General features: G+C 46.1%; 1 protein-coding gene across 2 annotated transcripts in view; it reads right to left on the reverse strand.

Annotated features, from left to right (window-relative positions):
- Knockout (Stork-head domain-containing protein knockout) overlaps positions 1-22388 on the reverse strand; it is a 133334-nt gene extending 110946 nt beyond the window's left edge. For both annotated transcript variants that reach the window (XM_076830263.1, XM_076830261.1), the window contains exon 1: positions 21416-22388. The gene's annotated coding sequence lies outside the window, so the exon portion shown is untranslated. The remainder of the gene's footprint in view (positions 1-21415) is intronic.
- Between the last annotated feature and the right edge of the window lie 266 nt (positions 22389-22654).

Below are 22654 nucleotides of genomic sequence, written 5' to 3' on the forward strand. Positions count from 1 at the left end.
ACTAACGAAATCTTTTTTGTTTTTTGATTTTAGATAATCTGGTGCCGAATGGCAGTGCTCACCGCGAAAGCAAATTTTTAAAAATGCTTCTTGGATGTCGCTTGTTATTTTATTATAAACGTAAATATTTTTCTACGAAAAAATTACCAAATGTTCTTTAAATGTTGCTCTTTTAAACGCAAAAAGTTCTGTAAAAATATACGCTTTCGCTTCTTCAAAAAAAATTCACAAATATTCGCCTCTATACTAACGAAATCTTTTTTGTTTTCCGGGAAATCAGTTGTAATTGTGCACTAAATATTTTTATACCAAAACTTAATATAATAACCTGTTAAAGTGTCCCTCATCTGAATAGAAAAGCCATTGCATAAAAATATGCATGTACTTCCTGAAATAAATCCCCAAAGAATCGATTCTTTTTCTACCCCCTGACGGCAGGTAACCCCTTAAACGTGTGACGAAGATGTTGATTTGAAAAATCATACGCTGTCTTCGCTGAGTGCATACACTACCAGAGCGTGGTCGAAACCGAGGCCCGTGTGTCGACCGTTACCTGGAATAGGTGCCCCCCCGTGGCAGGTGTATAGGTGCACGAGCGTGCCAACGACAAGGCTCGCGTTTGAATATTATCTGCTCTCGCGTGTACGCGGGGCCCGTGTACGCCAGCGATCGCCCGCTCGCCTATGGGAAAATTTCCGTGGCGGTTCCCGTGCAACTGCTAAAGGAGGCGCAGGGCGGTCCCGGCAGGACCGTTAGGAGGCTTCAAGGATATCCTGTGTCGCGTGCAAGCGAGCCGCGTGAATTACTTTGCGGAGACCATCCGATGCCCAGGACGAGAAAGGATCGTCAAGGATTACCGGTAGTCAATGGCCGACGCTCTTTGTCGACCGGTTCCCTCGCGGTGGCTTCGTGCCACCAACAGAAATCGAATCTGTTCGATGAGACGCGCGCGTTTAATTGCCCCTCGGGGCAGCGATAGGTGTCACCTAGGCGGAAAGGTTACTCGTACACGGAACATAGGATGGGACATGAGTGGACACCGATCGGAAAATCTTTGCCGCTGCTGCTTGGAAGGATTGCTCAGCTAGGGCTCAGGAAAAATGGTAACTGTCCTCCTGAGACATACTGGGCAGTCGGTTGAAAGGAGACTGTCTACCCCGCCAGTAGGCAGCGCGTAGAGTTACGAGGCAAGGCTTAGGTGTGCGTAGCAGAGAATTTATGAATTCGTCAATTACTTATCGCTTAATGAGAACAGTAAAAAGCCGCACCCAATGGAGCGCCGAATGTCTAAACGTGAATGGCGTTGTGCAAAGCATAAAGCGACGTTTATTATCGTATAAAATAGGTCGCGAGTTGCACAGGAAACATGTTAATGTTACCGTTCGCACTTTTGCAGTCGCTCTTTTTTTCTCTCTGGATTCGTGTCGTTTGCTACTCGCGCAGAAGAAAGTAATGCATACGTGTCCGTTGTACGGTTAATCGTCGGTTTAATTATACACTTTTATCACTCGGAGCAACGCGTGGAAGTCTCGGGGGTTGCGCAAGACCCCCATTTCCTCTCCGTGATTTTTCTATGTAAATGTTTAGCGCTCGATAGTCGCGAGAAATTTGCCGGTGGACTAATTAGAATCCATCTGGTGGGATCACGCTAACGCGTAATGACTCCTCGTCCCGCGTAACTGTCTTGCGCAATCGCCGTTTCTTCCGTAAAAATTAATTAGAATTACCTAAGAGACGGTAAAGGGGACGCGTTTAGGCTGACTATCTCGTGTTACGTAAAACTGTAGCGACTCGTCCGTGCTCAAATTTTTCTGACGTGCCTACGCCGCTTTCACGCGAGCCTTCTCTTCGCAGACGTTTATCTCCGAGTTACGCGGCAAGTGACGAGATAACCAAGGGCTTCAGGGTTATCGAGCAATTTACAGAAATCTTTCGTAATCGTTCGGTGTTAAGCATCTCCATTGCCGTTGAAAACTTTCGGTGTAAAGTACCATTTCCGTGGCTGCGTTCCCCCGTTGATTACTATCTGTCATAGCCCCGACGTTCTCACATTCACGCAGCTCTTCAATTATGACGCGTTCCGTGCATTTGATGATACATTCTTCCCTCTAGTACCGCGCAACCCTTCAAACAGGCTTTTTATTGTCGACAGGATATTCCGGCGACTCCATGCGCGGCGTTGAAGATGCCCCCTGCAATATAGTTGTCTATCAGAAGTCACCGGAGCTTCGAAAAAGCTATAATCAAGCCTGCACGACTAGTCGCTGAATAGCCAGCATATGCAATGCCCTATGCCGTGTAATTCCCCCCCAAAACGAGTCTCACGATCAGCGAAAGAAGACGAAGAGCGCTTTGTCCTGAAATCACGATTCCCACAATCCTTTCCTTGTTCTTTACCTTCCCCCCTCCCGAGCATTCAAAGATCGATATCGCGCGTATCATTGCGAGATCATTTCGAGCATGCCGCGGGGGTATACGTTACAACGTAATTGCCCAACTTCCGTCTGTTCCAGATCGTTAACCTGCACGCATAGTGCCAGACGATCGTGGCTTATTATTACTAATTACTCATAGTTCGACACGAACGTTACCGCCGCAGTCATTAATATTAACGTTCGGCGTTTCGCGCGTGTAACGCTTTGACCTTTGGAGTGGCGTGCCCCGGCTTTTTTCCAAGCTCCACTCGCCATGGAAAAACCAGTCCGAATACGCAATCGTGTCAAGTAGGAAAGCCGCATTGCGACGCTTATGACGTCATTGCTGAAGAGAGCTGCGTTCAGGGGAAGTGGCTCTCGTTCGCGATACTATTGCACTGCTTTTTATCGACCCTCGAAGCCACGATTAGCCGATGCTTATCTGGCAATGCCCTCGGGGCGAGTTGCGCTTAAATACGCCATCGAGGGGGGAAGGTCTGTGGCTGCGCGGTGCCCGGGCCTTATTTTTGCTCGCGCAGTCGCGAAGAAGCGGTAACCGCGAGATAACGCAAGCGAAGACACCCCTGTCACAGAGAAATGGAGCGGTTAGCTTGGATATCACAGTTTACTCCGAATCCACTAAATGGTGGTGTTACGTACGCAGCCCTATCTTTGAACTCTTAAACCCTTTCGGGTGTCCGGAATGCGCGTGACCCGGCGGGGTCACAGTTTCCTGCAGTGGTGGGATGCAACCGAGTTTTCCCGGGAAACCTAATATTCAATGAAGGTATTCATATCCCCGCTACTTTTTAGCCGAATTTCACGATATAAAAAGGACCACGAATCAATACTCGGGGGCTCATTTCCAGTCTAGTACGTTTAGACGAAAGAGGCTTGCGAGATCGAGTAACATTCTCCTTCGAGTATTATTTCAACCTAAACCATACGGTAGAGTTGCTGATAGGTGTTGTAACTATTAAGCTCTTTGAGACCCCCGCATTTCTCAGTGCGTCAAAACCGAGAGGTGGGCCTAGGTACCGCGACAAAAAACACGTAAACATCTGTAAAAGACTGTTATTATATACAGAATATAATTAGTAATTATAAATTCAGTATTCTCTTCAATCACCATCCGAATTTCCTCTTTGAGACCAACCCACAGAGATACCTCTTTACCGCTCAAGGGGTATCACATTATAAAGTTACGAGGCTAAACTAACATTCCTAGTGGCTCCCGGGGATACCAGACCCCGGTTCGTCCACGACAACCATCTTCCTAGTGGCTCCCGGGGATACCAGACCCCGGTTCGTCCACGATATCCACCTTCCTAGTGGCTCCCGGGGATACCAGACCCCGGTTCGTCCACAACAACCATCTTCCTAGTGGCTCCCGGGGATACCAGACCCCGGTTCGTCCGTGAAACTTTACCTTCCTAGTGGCGCCCGGGGATACCAGACCCCGGTTCGTCCACGACATCCAACCTCCTTCTAGCGGCTCCCGGGGATACCAGACCCCGGTTCGTCCGCTACTAACAAACTCTAAAAAACAAATTCAATCCTCGGCCTCGCAGCCGCCACTCTCATTGCCCTCAGCCTCGGCCCGTAGCAGTGGAAAGTCTCCAAATTAGGGGAGACCGGGGCTAGTTGATACAGGGGGCAAGTTGATGCAGACGAATTATCCCGTCACCGTATATATGTATGTACCATTTGAGCGAGATATGTGAAAATTGTTGTTCAATTCTTTCCTACGATCCAGCGTACTGCCCGCTTTAGTTAAAATGTCCTATCTAACATTTTGAAACAACCGAGAAAACTGAAGTTTTATCATTTACTTTGTACCGTCCTTATTTTCCTTCATTCAAATTAAAACATGTTGTCACTATTTCGTAACAGGCTAATATAATTTTTTGCAATAGGTGTACCGCTAGGTGATGTATTATTAACGTACCAATTAATTAATTGTTTTATATAGGATATTATAACCATTTGCAAAGAAGTTAGGTTAAATACATTATACTGTTTATAAATCTTTACAAAGCACGTAGAGTTTTCTAACTTTACTTAAAAGGTAAAAGACGCGTGGAAGTTTAAATATTTCAACATATCTCAAGAAATGAAAAAATGCTAAATAGGACAGTTTAACTACGGAGGGCAGCGTACGTGTGTGTACATTGACGTTAACAATCGTTTTTCAACTGTTTTCGTTTATATAAAGGAAAAGTATATAGTTTTCATACATCCAAGTTGATCGTCCAAAATAACATTTTTTCATTCATTTTGTGTGCATTTTCTCAATTTTTCATTTACAATATATTAAAGAGGAAGGACCAAAGTATATTTTAGCAAATTTGTTACCAAGTAATTAATTCAAACAAAAATTAAAAACATTGAAAACTGAAAAGCGTGTCAACTAACCCCAGTCTCTCCTACTCTGAACCTCTGCAGTAGCCAGGTGAAAATTAACAGATCACTCGCTTGGATAGCCCAGGAGAATCAATTGGTTATCTGAAATGAATTACACGCGCGGCACAACAAGGTCTCGCGTTGCATATGTCTTGCTGAGCGATGAAGTCATCCGAATAAGTAATTCCCTAATCAAGAGTTTTGAGCGGTGTACACGCGACCTGACAATCTTACATAATTCACCTCGACGTCTGCATTTCTATTCGCAAGCCGACGCGAAATGACTTAGCGACACGTCAGGGGACCCGTAAAGCTAAAAGCTGCCGGGGATTGCCGGCAGTTGGCCTCAAAGAGGCCGAAAAGATCGGCGGAAGTCTCTCGGGTCTATTCACGCCGCGCCGACCAGGATCTCGAATTCCGTTTTGCCAAGGAGAAAGCATGAAATTCGAGAGCCCCCCCCACGAAACTCTCGCGGAACGTGGGTGTTCGCGCGTACGTCGAAACAAATTACGAACCGCGCCGCAAATCCGCTCCTCGCTGTTGTTGCTTTTCACCGGGGAACCGGACTTTCGAGCAGCAAACACCGAGCGAGCTGCGCTCAAACTTTGCGCATCGCCGATGAAAGCTCTGTCGTGCAACATTCTAGGTTTCAGAACGAACGTCCTTCCTCTCGCGAGAGAAAGCAGCGAAAGTGTAGGCAAACGCACGGATAGGCTGCCGAAAACGGCGAATCTCGTGGATGGGCACAATTTCCCATATTCTTCAGAGGAACTTCAAGCTCCAGGTTTGAAAAAGCAGCGCGTTTAAGGGGAGGTTCCGGTCTAGAGCCCCAAAAAATAGGTGATATTTAGGAATTAATTAAAGGAAAACTACTATATATAATTTAATGGGACTTTTTGCATTGTATTAAGGATGTCGTAAGTTATAGAAATATATTTTTTGTTTTACAATTAATCATTGCAGACGGCCCTGGGTAGCCGTTAAAGTCAAGGCGTCAAAAAATTGATCCAAATCGGTGGGACCACTATCTCCAAAAGTTATTATCCGATTCGACTGAAACCTGTTTTATTTTGAAGATTATTCTTCTGTCTAGGGAGAGGGACTAGAAAAAATTACAAAAATGACTTTTCTTAGAAAATAACGACACTTCAAGTTTGAAATCACTTTTCCCTGTATTTTCGTCCTTTCAACGCCTTTGAAAATTATAAATTTTTAATTTTTCGTAATTTTTCTGGTTCATCCCCTAGCCAGAAGTATATTCTTCAAAATAAAAAAAGTTTCAGTCGAATCGGATAATAATTTTTGGAGATACAGCGCCCACCGTTTTGAGAACACTGTTTCGAGAAAAACGCGTTTAAAGTTTTGCCGCTACTCAAATGCCTATAACTTCGGGAATTTTACGAATTTCAACAAATCCTTTTAAACACGTATTCCTGCAAGATTGAACATTCGAAAGGTGAAATAAAAAAAATCGACATTTAGACCGGAACCTCCCCTTAATAGGAAGTATGTAAACAACTCAGGGAAAAGGATTCTTTAACTTTTGAGTCAACCACCCTTTACGATGGAGTTCTACTGCAGTGAAAGCAACGAAGCGCGCAAGGGTGGCGATTTTCAAAAGAAATCGGCGCTGTTGAAGAGTCCGCGAAACCCGTTTCCACGCAAAACGAAGCTTTCAGAACATCGGCACGGAAGCAAATGGAGTATCACACTTGCTCCCTTACTTTCTATGAGAGCCGTGCTTACCCGGTAAATTACGTCCCGCCATGGCGCCGACAGCGGGTCGCCACTCGCTTTTCCAAACGATCACGCCCGATTATGCCGGTTAAACGTATACCCTCTAAAATGGCCCAGTCGACGGCGGGATTATCGTCGACGTGCGTGCACTTTCCTCGCGGCTAAAGGACACGTTACCTCGAGTCAGGAAGCGCGATGGTAACCGATGATTTACCGTAATTCCACGGTCACAATTTTCATGCGACGATCAAGGAACAACGAGCGTTAGGAGTCGCGCGAGCCGGGTCGTAAATTCGCCGGCTCGATTTCTCGATTGTCGCGTCGCCCGTCCCCCTCCCTTCGGGGTTGTTTATACGTAATTCCGCGGGATTTACTGCCACCTCCAGTCGCGTCCCATCGCGATCGCGACGGAAGTTCAGACACGCGACACTTGACGGTGGTCGGCGCTCGAGCGCGTCAACTGATCGACGTGATTGGACGTTTCGCGAAAAGCGACCTGGGATTTTCTATCCGGCGAGGTTATAAATGGTTCCTGGCTTTCTACGAGAACCGCTGTTAGGAGCAGCCACAAATCATGCGCCTCCATCCCCTTTACTTCGCAGGCGGCTCCGCGAGATTTACGTCCCCCATTTCTTTTTTCACCCGTCCGCGAATCGACGCGCCATCGATTAATACGTCCTCGACCGAAATCGCGGGGTGGCTGTGAATGGCGCACCGTAGAAATCGCGCCACTCTCTATTTGGGATTTAGATCCACGGAAGTGGGACTTTATGTTGGGAAGAAAACTCTTGGCACCTTTTCCTGCGATTCTGTTGTCGCGGAACAGTTTCCTAGCGTTCTGCACGAACGTATTCACGTTTCTGTTTGGTCAGGGAATTTTAGTGATATCGTTGCGGTGCACAGTGGTCTGTCCAATAACAATCTAGCGGGAGAAAAGACGCAGGTCGTACGTAAATCATCGGTTAGGTGGAAATGTTTATTATTTGTTTGGAAAGCACCATTTACCACCCTTGTTGAATTGTTCTACCACCCTTAAAAGTTAAAAGTGAATAAAAACAAAAACAATAAAAATTTCGTTAGTATATTAATGTATCCTCAGGTTGACGGAGAGAATTTTCCGAAATATTAAGTTAAAACAAAATGGCGGCTATTTAAAGTTGAAATCCTGATTTTTTCGCGGGATTTTTGCACGGAAAAATCAGGATTTCAACTTTAAATAGCCGCCATTTTGTTCTAAATTAATATTTCGGAAAATTCTCTCCGTCAATCGGAAGATACATTAATATACTAACGAAATCTTCTTTGTTTTATGATTTTAGATAATCTGGTTCCGAATGGCAGTGCTCACCGCAAAACCAAATTTTTAAAAATGCTTCTTGGATGTCGCATTTTATTTTATTATAAACGTAAATATTTTTCTACGAAAAAATTACCAAATGTTCTTTAAATGTTGCTCTTTTAAACGCAAAAAGTTCTGTAAAAATATACGCTTCCGCTTGTTCAAAAAAAATTCACAAACATTCGCCTCTTTTCGACCGCCTGACTAGGCATAACCCCTTAAACGACAAACGCTAGTCGAATAGAGATTTTGAGCGCTGTGACGTTGTTATCTGCGTCGAGAGTACCGTGGGAAATCAGTCGCACGAATTGGTTTCCCGTTTAATTAAAAAGTGCGTGGTCGGTAATTGTATACGGTAAGGTCAAAGGCGACGCGGAATTTAATCAAGGAAACAGTTGAAAACGTTTCTCTCTATTCTCGATCGATGCGCACGTCCCATTGCGTACGTGTGCGAGCACGTTTCACGCACTTTCCATGTACGGGCTCGCGGACATTGAGAATAGAGCGAGCGTGGGTCTCGTAAAATGGCACGCAAACAGTTCCATCGTACTACGCGTGATCGATAGTAACGATGTCCCGAGAAAGTTAGTAAATCTCCGATTTACAACTTTGCTACGGTTCCGTGGACGCTTTATTACACTTTCCGCTCGATGAAGATTCCCCGACTATATACCGCAACTGGAAAAACGAATCAGAAGAGCCCCCGCGTGCGAAATAGACACCGAGCCCTGTATTTCGCGGCGACTAAATTATCGCCGGAGTTCGTAAGAGAACAAGGAGACCTCGGTCTACTTCAAGTACCGCGGAACGGAACTGCCGCAGAATTCGAAAAGCCTCCGTGAGGATCAAAGGCGCGAGCACGAGAAATCTCGGATCGTAGTGATTGAAAAGCGAGCAACGATTAAGTTGTTACTTACGGTACAAAGTGGACCGTACATGGATGTAAGAAGAATTCCACTTCTACTTGCCGGAGTGTGATGGGATAACGAGCATCCCGCTCCAGGACACGTGAATTCCAACGAAATACGTGATCGATCACAGTGAAACTTCAGAAGCATCGGCGGGTATCGCCATCGCGTTTAACTGAAACTTTCAAATCCGTCAAATCACGTATCCCTTGGCTGTTCCGCGAACGATCCTCGCAGGTGTACGTGCAAACAAACGATTACTGGCATTACAGAGCGCCGATGGACGACAGAAAAATCGGGTCGTTGCTTGAGGGTGAAGGTGCACCAGCTTACGGTACCGGTGATAAATAGCAGGGTCTACCGATTGGCGGCTGGATAAACGCGCGCGGCTCTTTGCTCTTCTTCATTTTGGGAACCGTGCGGACGAATCCGCGAACTTTACAGGTCGCTTAGCGATCCAGCGAGTTCGCAGGGAACACACGGTCCGGCGAGCTTCTTAACGAAGTATTCGCGTCGCACGAGATTTGCCATTCTTATCGGAGGGGAGAAGTTTCCGCGGCGAAGAAACTTTCCTCGCTCCGGGGCGGAAAAATCTCCCAACTCTCTCGACAATATCCACCGATATACGGGAGTTTTGAATTGCTTCTGGAACAATTGAACCTGAAAGCACTGCCTTCAACTAGCTAGCCGAATAAAGGCAAAGGATCCTGGCCCAGAATTTCATGCGTTCCAGAACATCAACTTGGAGCATCTACCTAACGATCACCAGGTCCTTTGGAACGGAGTTCGACGATTTTTCAAGAATTGTTCGTAGCTGAAAATAGCTTAAGGGGAACAACACATTGCAGCCCGGAGAAAGTGCAATTTTTTTTAATTTTTTGGTTAGATATCCATACTTCGTAGGAAAGTCATTGATATGGGGTTTAAATGTGCATGTAGTGGACAGTGTTTTAGAATTTTTGCGTGACAAAATATACAGTTTTAATCAAGTTATAGAGGTCGCCGTTAGAGTGTGACGCGTCGAGCACGATTTGATGGTTTTCCACTTTATTCAGGTCGCGTTCATCTAAAAAAAAAGGAGTGCATTTTTTTTATATCTATATTAATATAGTTACAGTTAAGCGTATGGAAATTAAAAATAAATTATCTTTACTATTTTTTCCACCCCAAAATATATTGACTTATTCCTTAAACCGACTCGAAATTTTAGAACTTTTCCCTTTAAGCTCCGCCATTTCTCCAAAAGTTATTGTAATTAAATTTCCGCACGCTTAACTGTAACTATATTAATACAGATTAAAAAAATGCTCTCCTTTTTTTCTCAGATGAAGGCGACGTGAATAAAGTGGGAAACCATCAGATCGTGTTCGACGCGTCGCGCTCTACAGCGACCTCTATAACTTGATTAAAACTGTATATTCTGTCACACTTAAACCCCATATCAATGACTTTCCTACAAAGTATGGATGTCTAACAAAAAATTCAAAATATTGCACTTTTTTCCGGGCTTCGAGGTGTTGTTCCCCCTTAAGTGAGGAAGAAACTTGACGGTTGATTTCCTGTACACCTACAGCCCCTCGCAATTATACGCTCCTTCCGGTTCCAACTACTTTGATTTACATATTTCGGGCCGTCCTGGCTGTACCACCTACAGCGCCTGCGACCAGAGCCCGGTCTACACGGCTATCGTCGTTATCGGTGCTATCGTAACACGAGGTCGAGGCATCGGGAGGAGAAAGAGGACGAGGGACAACGAGTTGAGAGAAAAGAGGGAGAGAGTTCCTCGACCCATTCTCGACGGTAACGAGGCTAATGGGAGAACGATCGTCGGTCGGCTTTTCGAAGTGGCGAGTCGGGTAATTTCTCCTACGCTCGATTCCGCGGGAAAAACAAGACCGGCTGCAGGAAGAGGAACGATCGGCGAATCCCTCCTTCCCCTGGCACCGGCGATGCCCTCCTCCTCTACATAACCGCCGGGAGACATTATTGGCCAGATATGGCTAAGGCAGACGCGCCGAAGAAACCATGTACGAGGCCAGAAACCAGAAGGACGGCTTAGTCACACTCGAGCCGAGCGGAGCCGAGTCGACAGCCAACAACCGCCAGCAACGGCGCAGGCCGTGCTTGTGGATTTTCTAAAGCGATTAGAAATAATTGCGTTGGCGCGAGCTGAAAAAGCAACGACTCTTCTGGGACGGCGGAAGCCCGCCTCGATCGTGTGTCTCTTTATTAATCGGCCGAGCCTGCTAATTATCTCAGCCACGGAGCTCACCGGCGACACCGGTGGCGCGCACGAAACGCCAACCTGCGGAGACTTTTCCCAGCCACGAGCCGCGTCTTATTAACGATCCACCGTGCGGCGGCTTTTTGCGCGGTCGCTGGTAATTACACAGACTAAAACGCAGGCATACATTAAGCTTACGTTCGGGAAATGAAACGCGACCGAATCGGTGCGCCAGAGAGAGGCAGGTGGAGACACTCCGGCCGTTGCTTTCTACGAGGATGTCGATGGATTCCTTTTCGCCGTTCAAGGATATTAACCCTTCCAGGGGGGAAGGAAGTAGACTTTTCAGATTACAGATCCGGCAATCGATTGTCAGCTGTCCGGTTTCGAGGAGCTTTATCTTTGAACGGTTAGAACTACCATCCGCGGAGGCTCTGGTAAAGGATGTAACAGGAAGGCTGACTGGTAGGCACTTTCCACCTGCAAGTAGCGTAATGAGTGTGCGAATTACGGGTGGAAGGTGCGTGGCATGTTTCGCTGCGAAGCGTAAGGAAGATTTATTAACATGTCCTGCGCTGCGCGGATCTCTGGTGATCCGAGGTGCTCCCCGGAAATTGGGCATGAAGACTACTTAACCTTTAAGGGGGAACACCACTGTGACGGCCGGAAAAGTAAGCCACTTTTAAGATTTTTTTTCAGGAATAATTTACAGTTTTCATAAAAAAAATTATTACCTATCTTTAGTACGCTGTTTTAAGAGACTATACAACAAATAAATAAATAGAAAAACATCTATAAATTTTAATGTATTAATTATCTTCTGGACCCCCCACTCGAGCTGGTCGAAGGCGTAAGTATGGAACAGCAGGTCCGAAATCAAATTTCATTTTTTTGTTATAAACTATATGAGTATAGTTTCCGTTGTACGTACGGATTCTTTGATTGAAAACAAATTTTTTAAAATATGCTTGAGAAACTGTCCATCTTATTCGCGGATTTTCGAAACTTTTCTTCTAAAGCGCACCATTTTTACAAAAAATAATTTGTTTAAGAAATCGGCACGTACAACGGAAACTACACTCATATAGTTTATAAAAAAAAAATCAAATTTGATTTCGGACCTGCTGTTCCATAGTTATACCTTCGACCAGCTCGCCTGGGGGGGTCTAGTAGATTAATTAATATATATTAAAATTTATGGATGTTTTCCTATTTTTTTTTTGTATAGTTTCTTAAGACAGCGTACTTAAGGTAGGTAATCATTTTTTTTTATGAAAACTGTAAATTATTCCTGAAAAAAAATTCTTAAGAATGGCTTACTTTTCCGGCCGTCACAGTGGTGTTCCCCCTTAAGGGGAGGTTCTGGTCTAAATGTCGATTTTTTTTTATTTCATTTTTCGAATGTTCAACCTTTTAGGAATACGTATTCAAAAGGATTTGTTGAAATTCGTAAAATTCCCCAAGTTATAGGCATTTGAGTAGCGGCAAATGCATGGGCAACAACCGTCCACTCCGGCGCTCACGTAAAACTTCAAATGCGTTTTTATCGAAACAGTGTTCTCAAAACGGTGGCTAGGGGGAGGGCCAGAAAAAATTACGAAAAATCAAAAATTTATAATTTTCAAAGGCGTTGAAAGGACGAAAAATACAGGGAAAAGTGATTTCAAACTTGAAGTGTCGTTATTTTCTAAAAACAATGTAATTTTTGTCATTTTTTTAGTTTCCCCCTATAACCAAAAGAATAATCTTCAAAATAAACAAGGTTTCAGTCGAATCGGATAATAACTTTTGGAGATAGTGGTCCCACCGATTTGGATGAATTTTTTGACGCCTTGACTTTAACGACTCCCCAAGGCTGTCTGCAATGATTAATTATAAAACAAAAAATATACTTCTATAATCTAAGACATCCTTAATACAATGCAAAAAGTCCCATTAAATTATATGTAATAGTTTTCCTTTAATTAATTCCTAAATATCACCTATTTTTTTGGGCTCTAAACCAGAACCTCCCCTTAACTGGTAACATGGAGTCTCTGAGACTCTTGCAGAATTATTTTTCCTCTACTTTCCTTCTTTTCATTCGACCTTGTTTCACAATGTGCCGTGTCATAAAGACAGCTTTCAGTGGTTTTGAATGCGCATATTTTCAAATCTACAGGCGCTCAGGATTTAACCTTAGGGAGAGCCGAGTTGAAAGAAATACAGATATTGTTAATGCGAATTCAATAAAAATCCGTAGGCGATTATAAAAATTTATTCAAAGAATAAAATCCAGTTTTCTTTTCTTTTCACAAAGCTCTTGAATTACTCCAGTCGTGGTTACATTAACCCCTGTTTCCCTTTTCTTTTGAGGGTGCCAGTGCCCCTGGGCCCTCCTCTGAGTGCGCCACTGCAAATATGTACTAAAGTAACTAATAACTCCAGTATATGTTAAAACTAAATTTAGGCTTGGCAATGTCAAATTATTAAACAGCAATCACTGGGACTCCAGGTCCCCGCGTATGTCACAAACCGGGACATCACCGGTCAAGGGTAAAAAAGCAAACATCTTCCATTCGACTTTGAAATATGACGAAGGAAGAGGAAGATCAAGCCACGAGGACTCGCTGTGATATATATTATCCTGTCGTTCACCTAAACCATTCGATAATCCATAATAAATGGCAGCGAAGGGCGAGCGTTTCAGTAGATACGAGCCTCTACTCGTCAGACCTAGGAAACTGCACGGGGAACAATGAAGCGCAAACTTTCTGCCCCGCTGTCACAAGAGCCGGCGAGCTTCCTTTCCCGTGCAGCAACCGTCTAGCGAAAAGGAGGGCCCGCGTGTCCCCTTCGCCCATAATCCTGGTCAATCTATAATAGGCATTCAGTGCCGCTTGTTACCGAGTGAGAGGTGAAATCAAGGGCCGAATCGTAGCCAGTCGGGCCGCGGCGAAAGAACTGGCCATCGATTACGATCGTCCGAGGATGCTCCTTAATTGGACGGCCGATGCGATGTTTCGGCACGCGGATTTTCTAAACCGATTAGAAGTAATTGCGGCGACAGCTGCCCCCCCTCGGGGCTGGAAAAGCAGCATTCGGAATGCCTTTTTACGCCGCCGCGTTTTATTAATCACCGTCACCGCGTCGATCCGCCGCGATCGGAGAAAATAACTTATCGCCGCCGATCCGCGCCGCGGCCGTTCGATCCCGTCAATTATCGCGCGCTTTGTCCACGTCTCCGCGGCGTTGAAATCGATAAAAAATGATAAACGACCGGCCCCTCCCGCGCGGATTTGTCCGCGCGGCAATTATTCTTTATTTGTCAGCCGGGACGCATCGTTAAATTTCAACGCTGTCGCGATCGGCCGGATAGCGCAGCGGAATGGCGGATCAATGGGCGACGGGAAACGGGGGATTCGAGATTGAATACGCGGGCGACGCGTACTCGGCTCGTAACTATTCGTGTTCGTCGCGCACGGCCATCAAGGACGTTCCTCGCGGAGGTCGAACGGTGGCGAGCACCGTCATTTGCGTGAAATCCTATTGCGACACGGCGCGTTAGCACGAAAACAGTGCCGATCGTGGCTGGGCAACCTTGGCTGGGAATTTTGTTTCGCCGTTTGCATCTAATCGCGTTACGTCACGCTTCGTGACGCATACTGGAATATTAAATTCGATCCGCCACGGCACGTCAACTAGTTTCCGTCCACTTCTCCTTTTTTCCCCACGATGACTGAAGTGAAACGAGTCGGCAGACACGGGGGAGTCTGTGTGCCCCAACGAGATCCAGGCCGAACGTGGAAGCCGCGGCTTTTTCAGCCAACTACCATTTCACTGGCAGATTTGTCTCACGCGCCACTCGTAGATAGCGGGCACCGAGGCGCTGGGCTGCTTAAGGGGGTATACCCGTTTGAACCCTCGGAAAATGTATACATTTTGTGGATTTTTTTACAAGTCAACGGTTTCATGCAGATTTCCCGTTTTTTAACTATGTTTACATAGCATTATGAACTACTTATAAAAACAGTTTCAGTTAAAAAACTATTGTTTTTCGGAAGTTACGGATACATGTCCGAAAGTCTCTCGATTTTAGACGGCTAAACGGTGGCCCTAAAAACTCGCGCTACGTTCAACCAATTTACTTCAAATTTTGCATGCAGAATCATAATAAGATTCCACATCGTCCAACGAAGGCGATTTTGAAAATTTTGAAAAATAAAGAAATGGTGAGAGATCAAAGGTAAAGTTAAATTTTTCTAAGAGAAAAATCCACCTTTTTCCTTTATAAATAATAAACGGGGAATCGAAATAAAAAAAGCCTTCGTTGGACGATGCGGAATCTTATTATGATTCTGCATGCAAAATTTGAAGTAAATTGGTTGAATGTAGCGCGAGTTTTTAGGGCCACCGTTTAGCCGTCTAAAATCGAGAGACTTTCGGACATGTATCCGTAACTTCCGAAAAACAATAGTTTTTTAACTGAAACTTTTTTTATAAGTAGTTCATAATACTATGTAAACATAGTTAAAAAACGGGAAATCTGCATCAAACCGTTGACTTGTAAAAAAATCCACAAAATGTATACATTTTCCGAGGGTTCAAACGGGTATACCCCCTTAACCCGAGAGTAGTCGCGCCTGGGTGGGGGGGTTTTTCCACCTTCCTTCTGGCGGAAGGGCTTTTCCCCTCTTTAATAATCATCAATGAATTAGAATTGATGTGCTACGTGCAATTCTCTTGAGAATTTATTTTTTTTTACCTCATATTGTAACACCAAAGAAAATTTTTTTTTGACGAATTTGTGTAACTAAGAGTTTCCACAAGTGGAACAATTAGTTTTCTCTTAATTTAGAATGTATGGTTTATGTTTTTTCTTATTTGTTTTTATTACCAATTTTATTTTATAATGTACACATTTTTTCAATAAAAACATCTTTAAAAAAAAAAGAGTAGGCGCGCCAAATAATTTACGTTAGTAGGCGCACGTCGGTCATTTCGAACGATGATAATGTAATCAGAAATAACTTAATAAAAGGACTGATATAATATAAATAATGCATAACATTGTATTTTACTTACTTCAGAATCGTTATACGTAAATAATTTTCATTTTTTATGATAAAACGATTAATCTTATTATAATATTATGAGCTCTGGAAAATTTATTTTTATACAAATGATGCATTGTAATTGATTTTAAAAATAAAATGTTATATACAAATTTGTGCGAATGCAGAATATAAAATTACATTGTCTATTTGTCAATTTGAATTTATCACTTGATTTTTAATTTTCAATAATAGCAATTATCTAATATATTTTATATTTATATTTATTTTTCATAAATTATACTTATAAATTTATGGTTTCATAAACGTATTAAATATTTATATTTTCCTCGGATTAGAAACTGCTACTTGAGAATAAAGAATAAATACTTACGTTTCCTTCGCTCAAAGTACACGCCTCCTCTACATCTGATATCTCTATATCCGCAGAATCAATATCCGAATCTGTATCGTGAATTTTGAAAAGAGTTAAAAAAAAATATATAACTGACGAAAAAACTCTTTTCAAAATTTTGCGAACGGCAGTTTGTAGCGCTTATTGCACCGTTAAACTTTTGTTCAAAACACTTTTTTCTGTCTCTTGTACTTTAGGAGTTATACGCGAAAAAGTGGAAGTGCCAATTTGAGTTTGAGGTTAGTGTTCACCCCCTTAAAGGGCGATAGGGCCCAAATGAAGGACACCGTTGTTCTTGTTTTGAATCACTCTAAAAACCCACAAAGCTGCGTTACAATCGGTGAGTCCGGGTTCGCGGTGTTCCCTGGTAAGTGTCGCTTCGTAACATAAATAAGTGAAGAACTCCTTCAAAGAGGAATGGCTCTACGGAAAGAGTAAACAGTCGAACGCTATGCAACATGTTTCAAAACATATGAAATCGTCGGTCGATAAGACCGACATGCGCCTACTCCCGGGTTAAAAGGAGGAGGGATAAACGCGTGCAGGATGACGTTCGCTAGGAGCCTTGTTAGTAGACATTGAACTTCCTTTCACTGTGTATAATTGAATTAATTGCGGGCGATTTTGCCGTTTTACTCTGGGCTTACTGGCCTCTAACGTCTCCAATCTTCCTGGTCTGCCTTTCTCCAGCAACCCTTAAAATCTGCCTCGTGTCGCTGCGCATACACGCGCGGTGACCTTCGCCGGGAAACTTTCTTGTCGGCAGACAGTAAACTTTCTTTCGCCGCACAATGGGACCAATTGCCGGCAATTTTGCTGCTTCAGTTCGCGTTTATGCTCCTCCGATGGTGGCTTCGTTCGTTCGTCAACAGAAATTGGAGCTTGGAACATCTATCCTTTCCCTTTCTCTGCTCTTCGATACCCAAAGCTCGATCGCTTCCTTGTAGCCGTCTTCGTAATACCCTTCACTACGCTTGCATTTAGTGACTGTGGAGCAGCGCGGCGTTCGCTGGGGCTCGAGGGGTCGCAGTCGCATGACGTGGCTGCATGCACCGTGAAAGAAACAAGTCGATCGCGAAGGTCGATCGTTGTGGAACCTTAGAATCAGCCTTCGCAGACAGATCACGCGTTCACGCCCGAGTTCGCGCGGTTTTTCTCCCCGTCCGCGTGAATGACGACGGCAACCGGTAACCCTCGGATTAACTTACTTTCAGCCGATCTCCGGCGGCTCTATTACAACCGTGTCCTCCCGCCGGCCCTGCTCTTGCGCTCGCTGCCTTAAGGATCGTTGTAAACAGCGCCTAAACGGCGACTCGCGTCCCGGAGCGTAAAAGGTATAAACGACGTGCTCAACGCGAACGGTAATTTTCTTTGCTACCATCGGAGAAGATGGCGCTCGAGCAGCGCTAATCTTTTACGACGTTTCGCCTAGGTATCGCTGACGATCGATTTCTGTGGACTCGAATCGCGAGCCTCCTTCAGCAGGCTGGAGAGGCTTTTAGCGGGCAAGATCCTTGCGAAGCTATGCCTCGTCAGCTACCGATTTAAATACCGTCAAATAACCGGAGAATTTTCGAGCCACCTTTGCAGATATCGCAAGACCCAATTCGTCTTCGTCTTGATGACTTTCATCCTCCATAGATGCGTCGCACGTTTTGACCGCGAAACGCGTGCGCTCGTTACGCCACCCGCCACTGCAGATCTATCATTTGCATTCCTCTTCCGCCTCGCGGACGAATCGTCGATTAGGACGAAGATTGCAGGGTAGCAACGGCGTTCCTCGATACCGATCACACCGCGACATTAAGTCACCGTTTCCCCGTGAACTTGCTTCGCACCAGACCACGGCCGATCCTTCTCATCAGCCTCCAGCGTTTTGCCCTAACGCGTACTCCCAACTGCCTCCGTTCACCCTCGCTTCATTTAACTTTCCTCGATCTCCCGCGTTACCGGGACAAACGTCCCGCCGAGGGAAAGAAAAGGCCCGCATCGAAACTTTGAAACGTGCCAGCCACCCGAGGAGTAATAGGCAATGGGTAATTAAAGAGACGAAAAGTAGATTAGGCCGCTTTCCTGGGAGGAGGGGCGCAATCGGGCTTAATTATTGTCAGCTTCGAGTTAATAACCCTCGTCCTCGGTCTCCTCGCTCCCAGGAGACGTTCCGAGCGTAGATCGCGTTTAATTACTGTTATGACGCTCGCTAGCATGGAACAATGTAAATAGGTTTTAAATGGAGCTCCGCGGAGGCGCGGCTGCTTCGGTACCTAACCGGGGACCGACTTTTGCCCGGGGACCGTAACTCTTTGTTACATTGTTCAACCAGGAGAAAGAGTCGTTGGAGGGAATCGTTGCTATTCGCTTGGAATGCCGATGCAGATTCGAGGCTACCGATCATAACGCGATCTCCTCTGAGACCTTCCGCCGCGTTACGTCCACTCTTTTCTCAATCTCGCGTTATAATACCGAGGTCGAGGTCGGGGAAGCACCGGGATTCGTGGGCTCGCGTAGAAAAAGAGGCCATTCACCTCCGTTGAAGAGCGATCTAAAGAAGCTGATCCAACCGGCTCTTTCAACGCGGCGAGAATACGCGAAAGGATTCGCTGGTCCGTTCCTGATCGCGATCGATTAACCCTTTGCACTCTTCTGCTGAATCAGACATCCTAGGTCGTTTTGGTAGTGGCGTGCTCTCCCATGGCGCGTCGACGTGCACAGTGCCAGTTGGGTGACGAGCATTGTCCGATGTGCAATCAAGTGGTAGAGGACGATGATTAGGCGGACACTTGTCTGTATTCTTCAGAGTTTTTGGAAATCATGAGGTGCTCGAAGGTGTTTGTTAGGAACATTGCTGCAGTTGGCAAAGTGCCTTTATTGTGCCTATGCATTCTATGAAGAAGTGTTTCGAGTTGTTTGGACCTTGGAACGCAGAACGTCCATCTTCTTAGGTGAAACGGAGCTATAGAAGCACGGAGCGTGATAAATTTGCGAATTTCGGTTAGACAGGACAGTTTTTATTTTGGTGAAACGTAATCCGGAAAAATTCGCAAAGATTGCAGCGGCTTCGAGGACGTTTATGTGGGTCAGACGCGGAGTCATCAGAGCGATCGAACGCGAAGCTGTTGACGAGACGGGCACAGGCTCAGCGAGCTCTCGAAGGATCGATTCTCACTTGACTAATTGAAAACGTTGACCCGCGCCAGCGTTGTTGTTCAGGCCAGATCCAATGGAACGACGAGTGGCTTGTAAATGGTTGATTGTGCGTTGCGTTCATCGGCCTTCGAGGAGAATGTCGTTCCACTTTTATTGAAACGATAATTAGGATGCTTCTGGATACTATCTCTCTGCAGTAACGTTCACGACGATTTCTCGAATGCTCGATAACCATCCTTCGCCTACATAAACTACCAGTGGTAGTTTCAGAAGTTGGGGCACCATGTTTCCCTCAGCAACTGTTCCACAGAGGTCACGAGTGACTGCCAGCTCAGAATGCTTAGAATTTAAAATTAGAGTCATTGGAAGTTCCCATTAAAGTTGCCAAGGCCAATGGTGTCTTCAAAAAATTATCCAATTGATCGAACGTCTCGTTACCGCGCACCCACAGGTCCTCGTTGCGTGTAGCGAACTGGCGAGTCGCGTAATTCTCGAAGCCAATTGAATCGTGCCAGCGGTAGAACAAGGAACAACGTGATCCTGACCGTGCTACTCGAACGATAATGGGAAGATGAAAGATCACGCCGGGCAATTTTCCTTGCTCCTTAATGCAGTCACTATGATTTATTACGATCGATCCTACGACGCGCTCGTTTCTGCCCCGCAGGACCTCTGGCGCTGGCAAAAGTTGCCCAAAAGTAACCGTGCAACTTGACACCGCGCAAATTCGCGTTACGGATACTTTCGAATTATGTCGGCACCTTCGTTTCTCCAAATTATCGAGAAAGTTAATTAAGAAACTCTTCGAGCCGGCGGGCGCAGAACGAAAGTAATCGCGAGATAAATGGGATACAAGGTGTTCCATGGAACACGGACGAAATTTCAGGGTTAAACGGAGCACACCTGAGTGACGATAAGACTTGAATGGACTACTTTGGCTATCTTCTTGCCAGTTACTCGTGCGGGCATCTAAAGTCTATGGGTTTCGCTACGTCGTTAGGTAAATGCTGATAGAATTCAGTAGAGTGGTAAAGCACAAAGGAAAAAATTGATGTAGCGTAAAAAAAAAGTCAGAAAGAAAGTAGTTAACGTGGAAGAAATCGATGCTGTCTGAATATTTCATAGAGAACCTGCGTTTTTTATTTTTTATTTCTATTACTTTATGAGCATTATCGCATGACAGCTGAGCAGTCCGTCGATCCATACATTTCCCGCAGTTATTTGCTCAGCCGCGTCGCAGCTCAAGCACACGATAATCGAATGATCGCGGGCACATTGTTGATCCTCGTTAATTTCATCGTGCCAATTTCCGCGGAGCTCGTTCCAATGGCCGGGCGTCCGAGCACGCTCGCGAACCTATCACCGCGTTCACTTTTCAAAACTGGATCCCAGCAACCCCATCGTCCCACGGCCGCGCGACAGGATAATCCCCCACGTTGTCGTGCCTGCCCGATAATGGGAGGATGAAGGATGACGGTGGTAATTTGCTCAGTCAACGGTCAGGGCGATCGCGTAGATTTATCATCGGTGCGTTCGACAGATTCGGTGAAATTCAAGGGTGCGGGGCTAAAGCAGCGACCCAGGATCATGTGGAACTCGAAAAGGAATTCCTGGAATTCTGAATGGAAAGTAGGGGAGGGGGAGGAGATGAGAGCGCCGGAGTTGGAAGAAGAAAGCGATATGTAAAGTGATCGAGGGCCTCAGAACTCGAAAACCAGTCGACGCGCGAGATGCCTGACCGCTCTTGACCCTCGAGTGTAGCAGGGTGCTGGAATTTATCGTTCGAAGGACTCACCTCGCCGCTGATGCACGTATACGCTGCGGTCGTTCGATCCGTCGGCGTCGCCGGCAGGACTCGATCCAGCCGTCTCCAGTGCCCGAGCAACCCGAATTCCAGGTACTCCGAAATATCCAGTAAAGGGGAAGGGCTGCGGGTTCTCCGAAGGATGAGCAGCTCCGAAACCACGACACCGGAGGAACGAGTTTTCACTTTTATACGGAGTCCCGCACGCGTGTCTCCTCTTTCTTTGCCGCGTATCACAGTTTCTTCGCGACGGGCAGAAAGACGAAGGGGGCGGAGGGCAACCGTGACGGGGACGACGACGACGACGACGAAGAAGAGGCAGAAGAAGAAGAAGAAGAAGAAGAAGTAGCAACCTTACCCGGCGTGGGTAAGGAAATAAGAAACACTGGAGGAACACAAGCCGATCACCGATCACGTCCAGGAAGAACCGGGTGAAAGAAGGACGAAGGAGGAAGACGGGGTGAGAGAGAGAGAACGGGTTTCACGGGGAGACGGGCGATCCTCTCTGTCTCTCTCTGCTTTTCGCTGGGCTCGCGGCGTCTCGGGAACTCGGGATCTCTCGAGGACTCGCTCGATTCGATCCTCCTACCTATATTCCAGCGAGCGATCCTCGTTTATCCAGAGGAGGAGGAGCGGTGCCAGCTACGCGTATCTCACGCGCTCGGTTCTTCTGAGGCGAACGAAATCGGAGCTGAGAACACGGTATCCATGGAGTATCGGTGTCGTCGCGCGTAACAAGGATCCACGATCAGGATGAGCGTCCGGGCAGATGATCCGAGCGAGCGGCCAGCGTAGTTGTCGCGGTGTGACGGGGCGACAGGTGCAGCAGCTGCAGCTGGCACGGTCGTCGGCTTCATACTGAAGGGGCGCCTCGACGCCGCCGGGCCGACGATGCTACACGAGAAACTGGCTCTACCACTGGCGACGGCACCGAAAACTCGCAGCCAGCGCAGCCTCTGCGCTCACTCTACGCTTGCTCTCCGCCGCTGTCCCTCGCGCTACCCTCTCCCAACGGCCGCTCCGCTGGCTGGACGATAGTGGGGGAACGGACGCCCGTGCACGGCATACAGTCTGACGGGTCCGCTGTCCCCCTGCGAGCCCCCTCTTTAAACCCCTCCCAGCCTGATCACTGCTCGCCCACTCCTTTCCCCTCGATTCATTCTCCGCGCGCTGTTGCGAGCCGAGGAGCCGTGGAGCCGTGAGTTCTCTGCTCATGGACAGCACACGGGG

This window comes from Andrena cerasifolii, chromosome 2 (assembly GCF_050908995.1).
Source record: "Andrena cerasifolii isolate SP2316 chromosome 2, iyAndCera1_principal, whole genome shotgun sequence".
Classification (NCBI taxonomy): domain Eukaryota; kingdom Metazoa; phylum Arthropoda; class Insecta; order Hymenoptera; family Andrenidae; genus Andrena; species Andrena cerasifolii.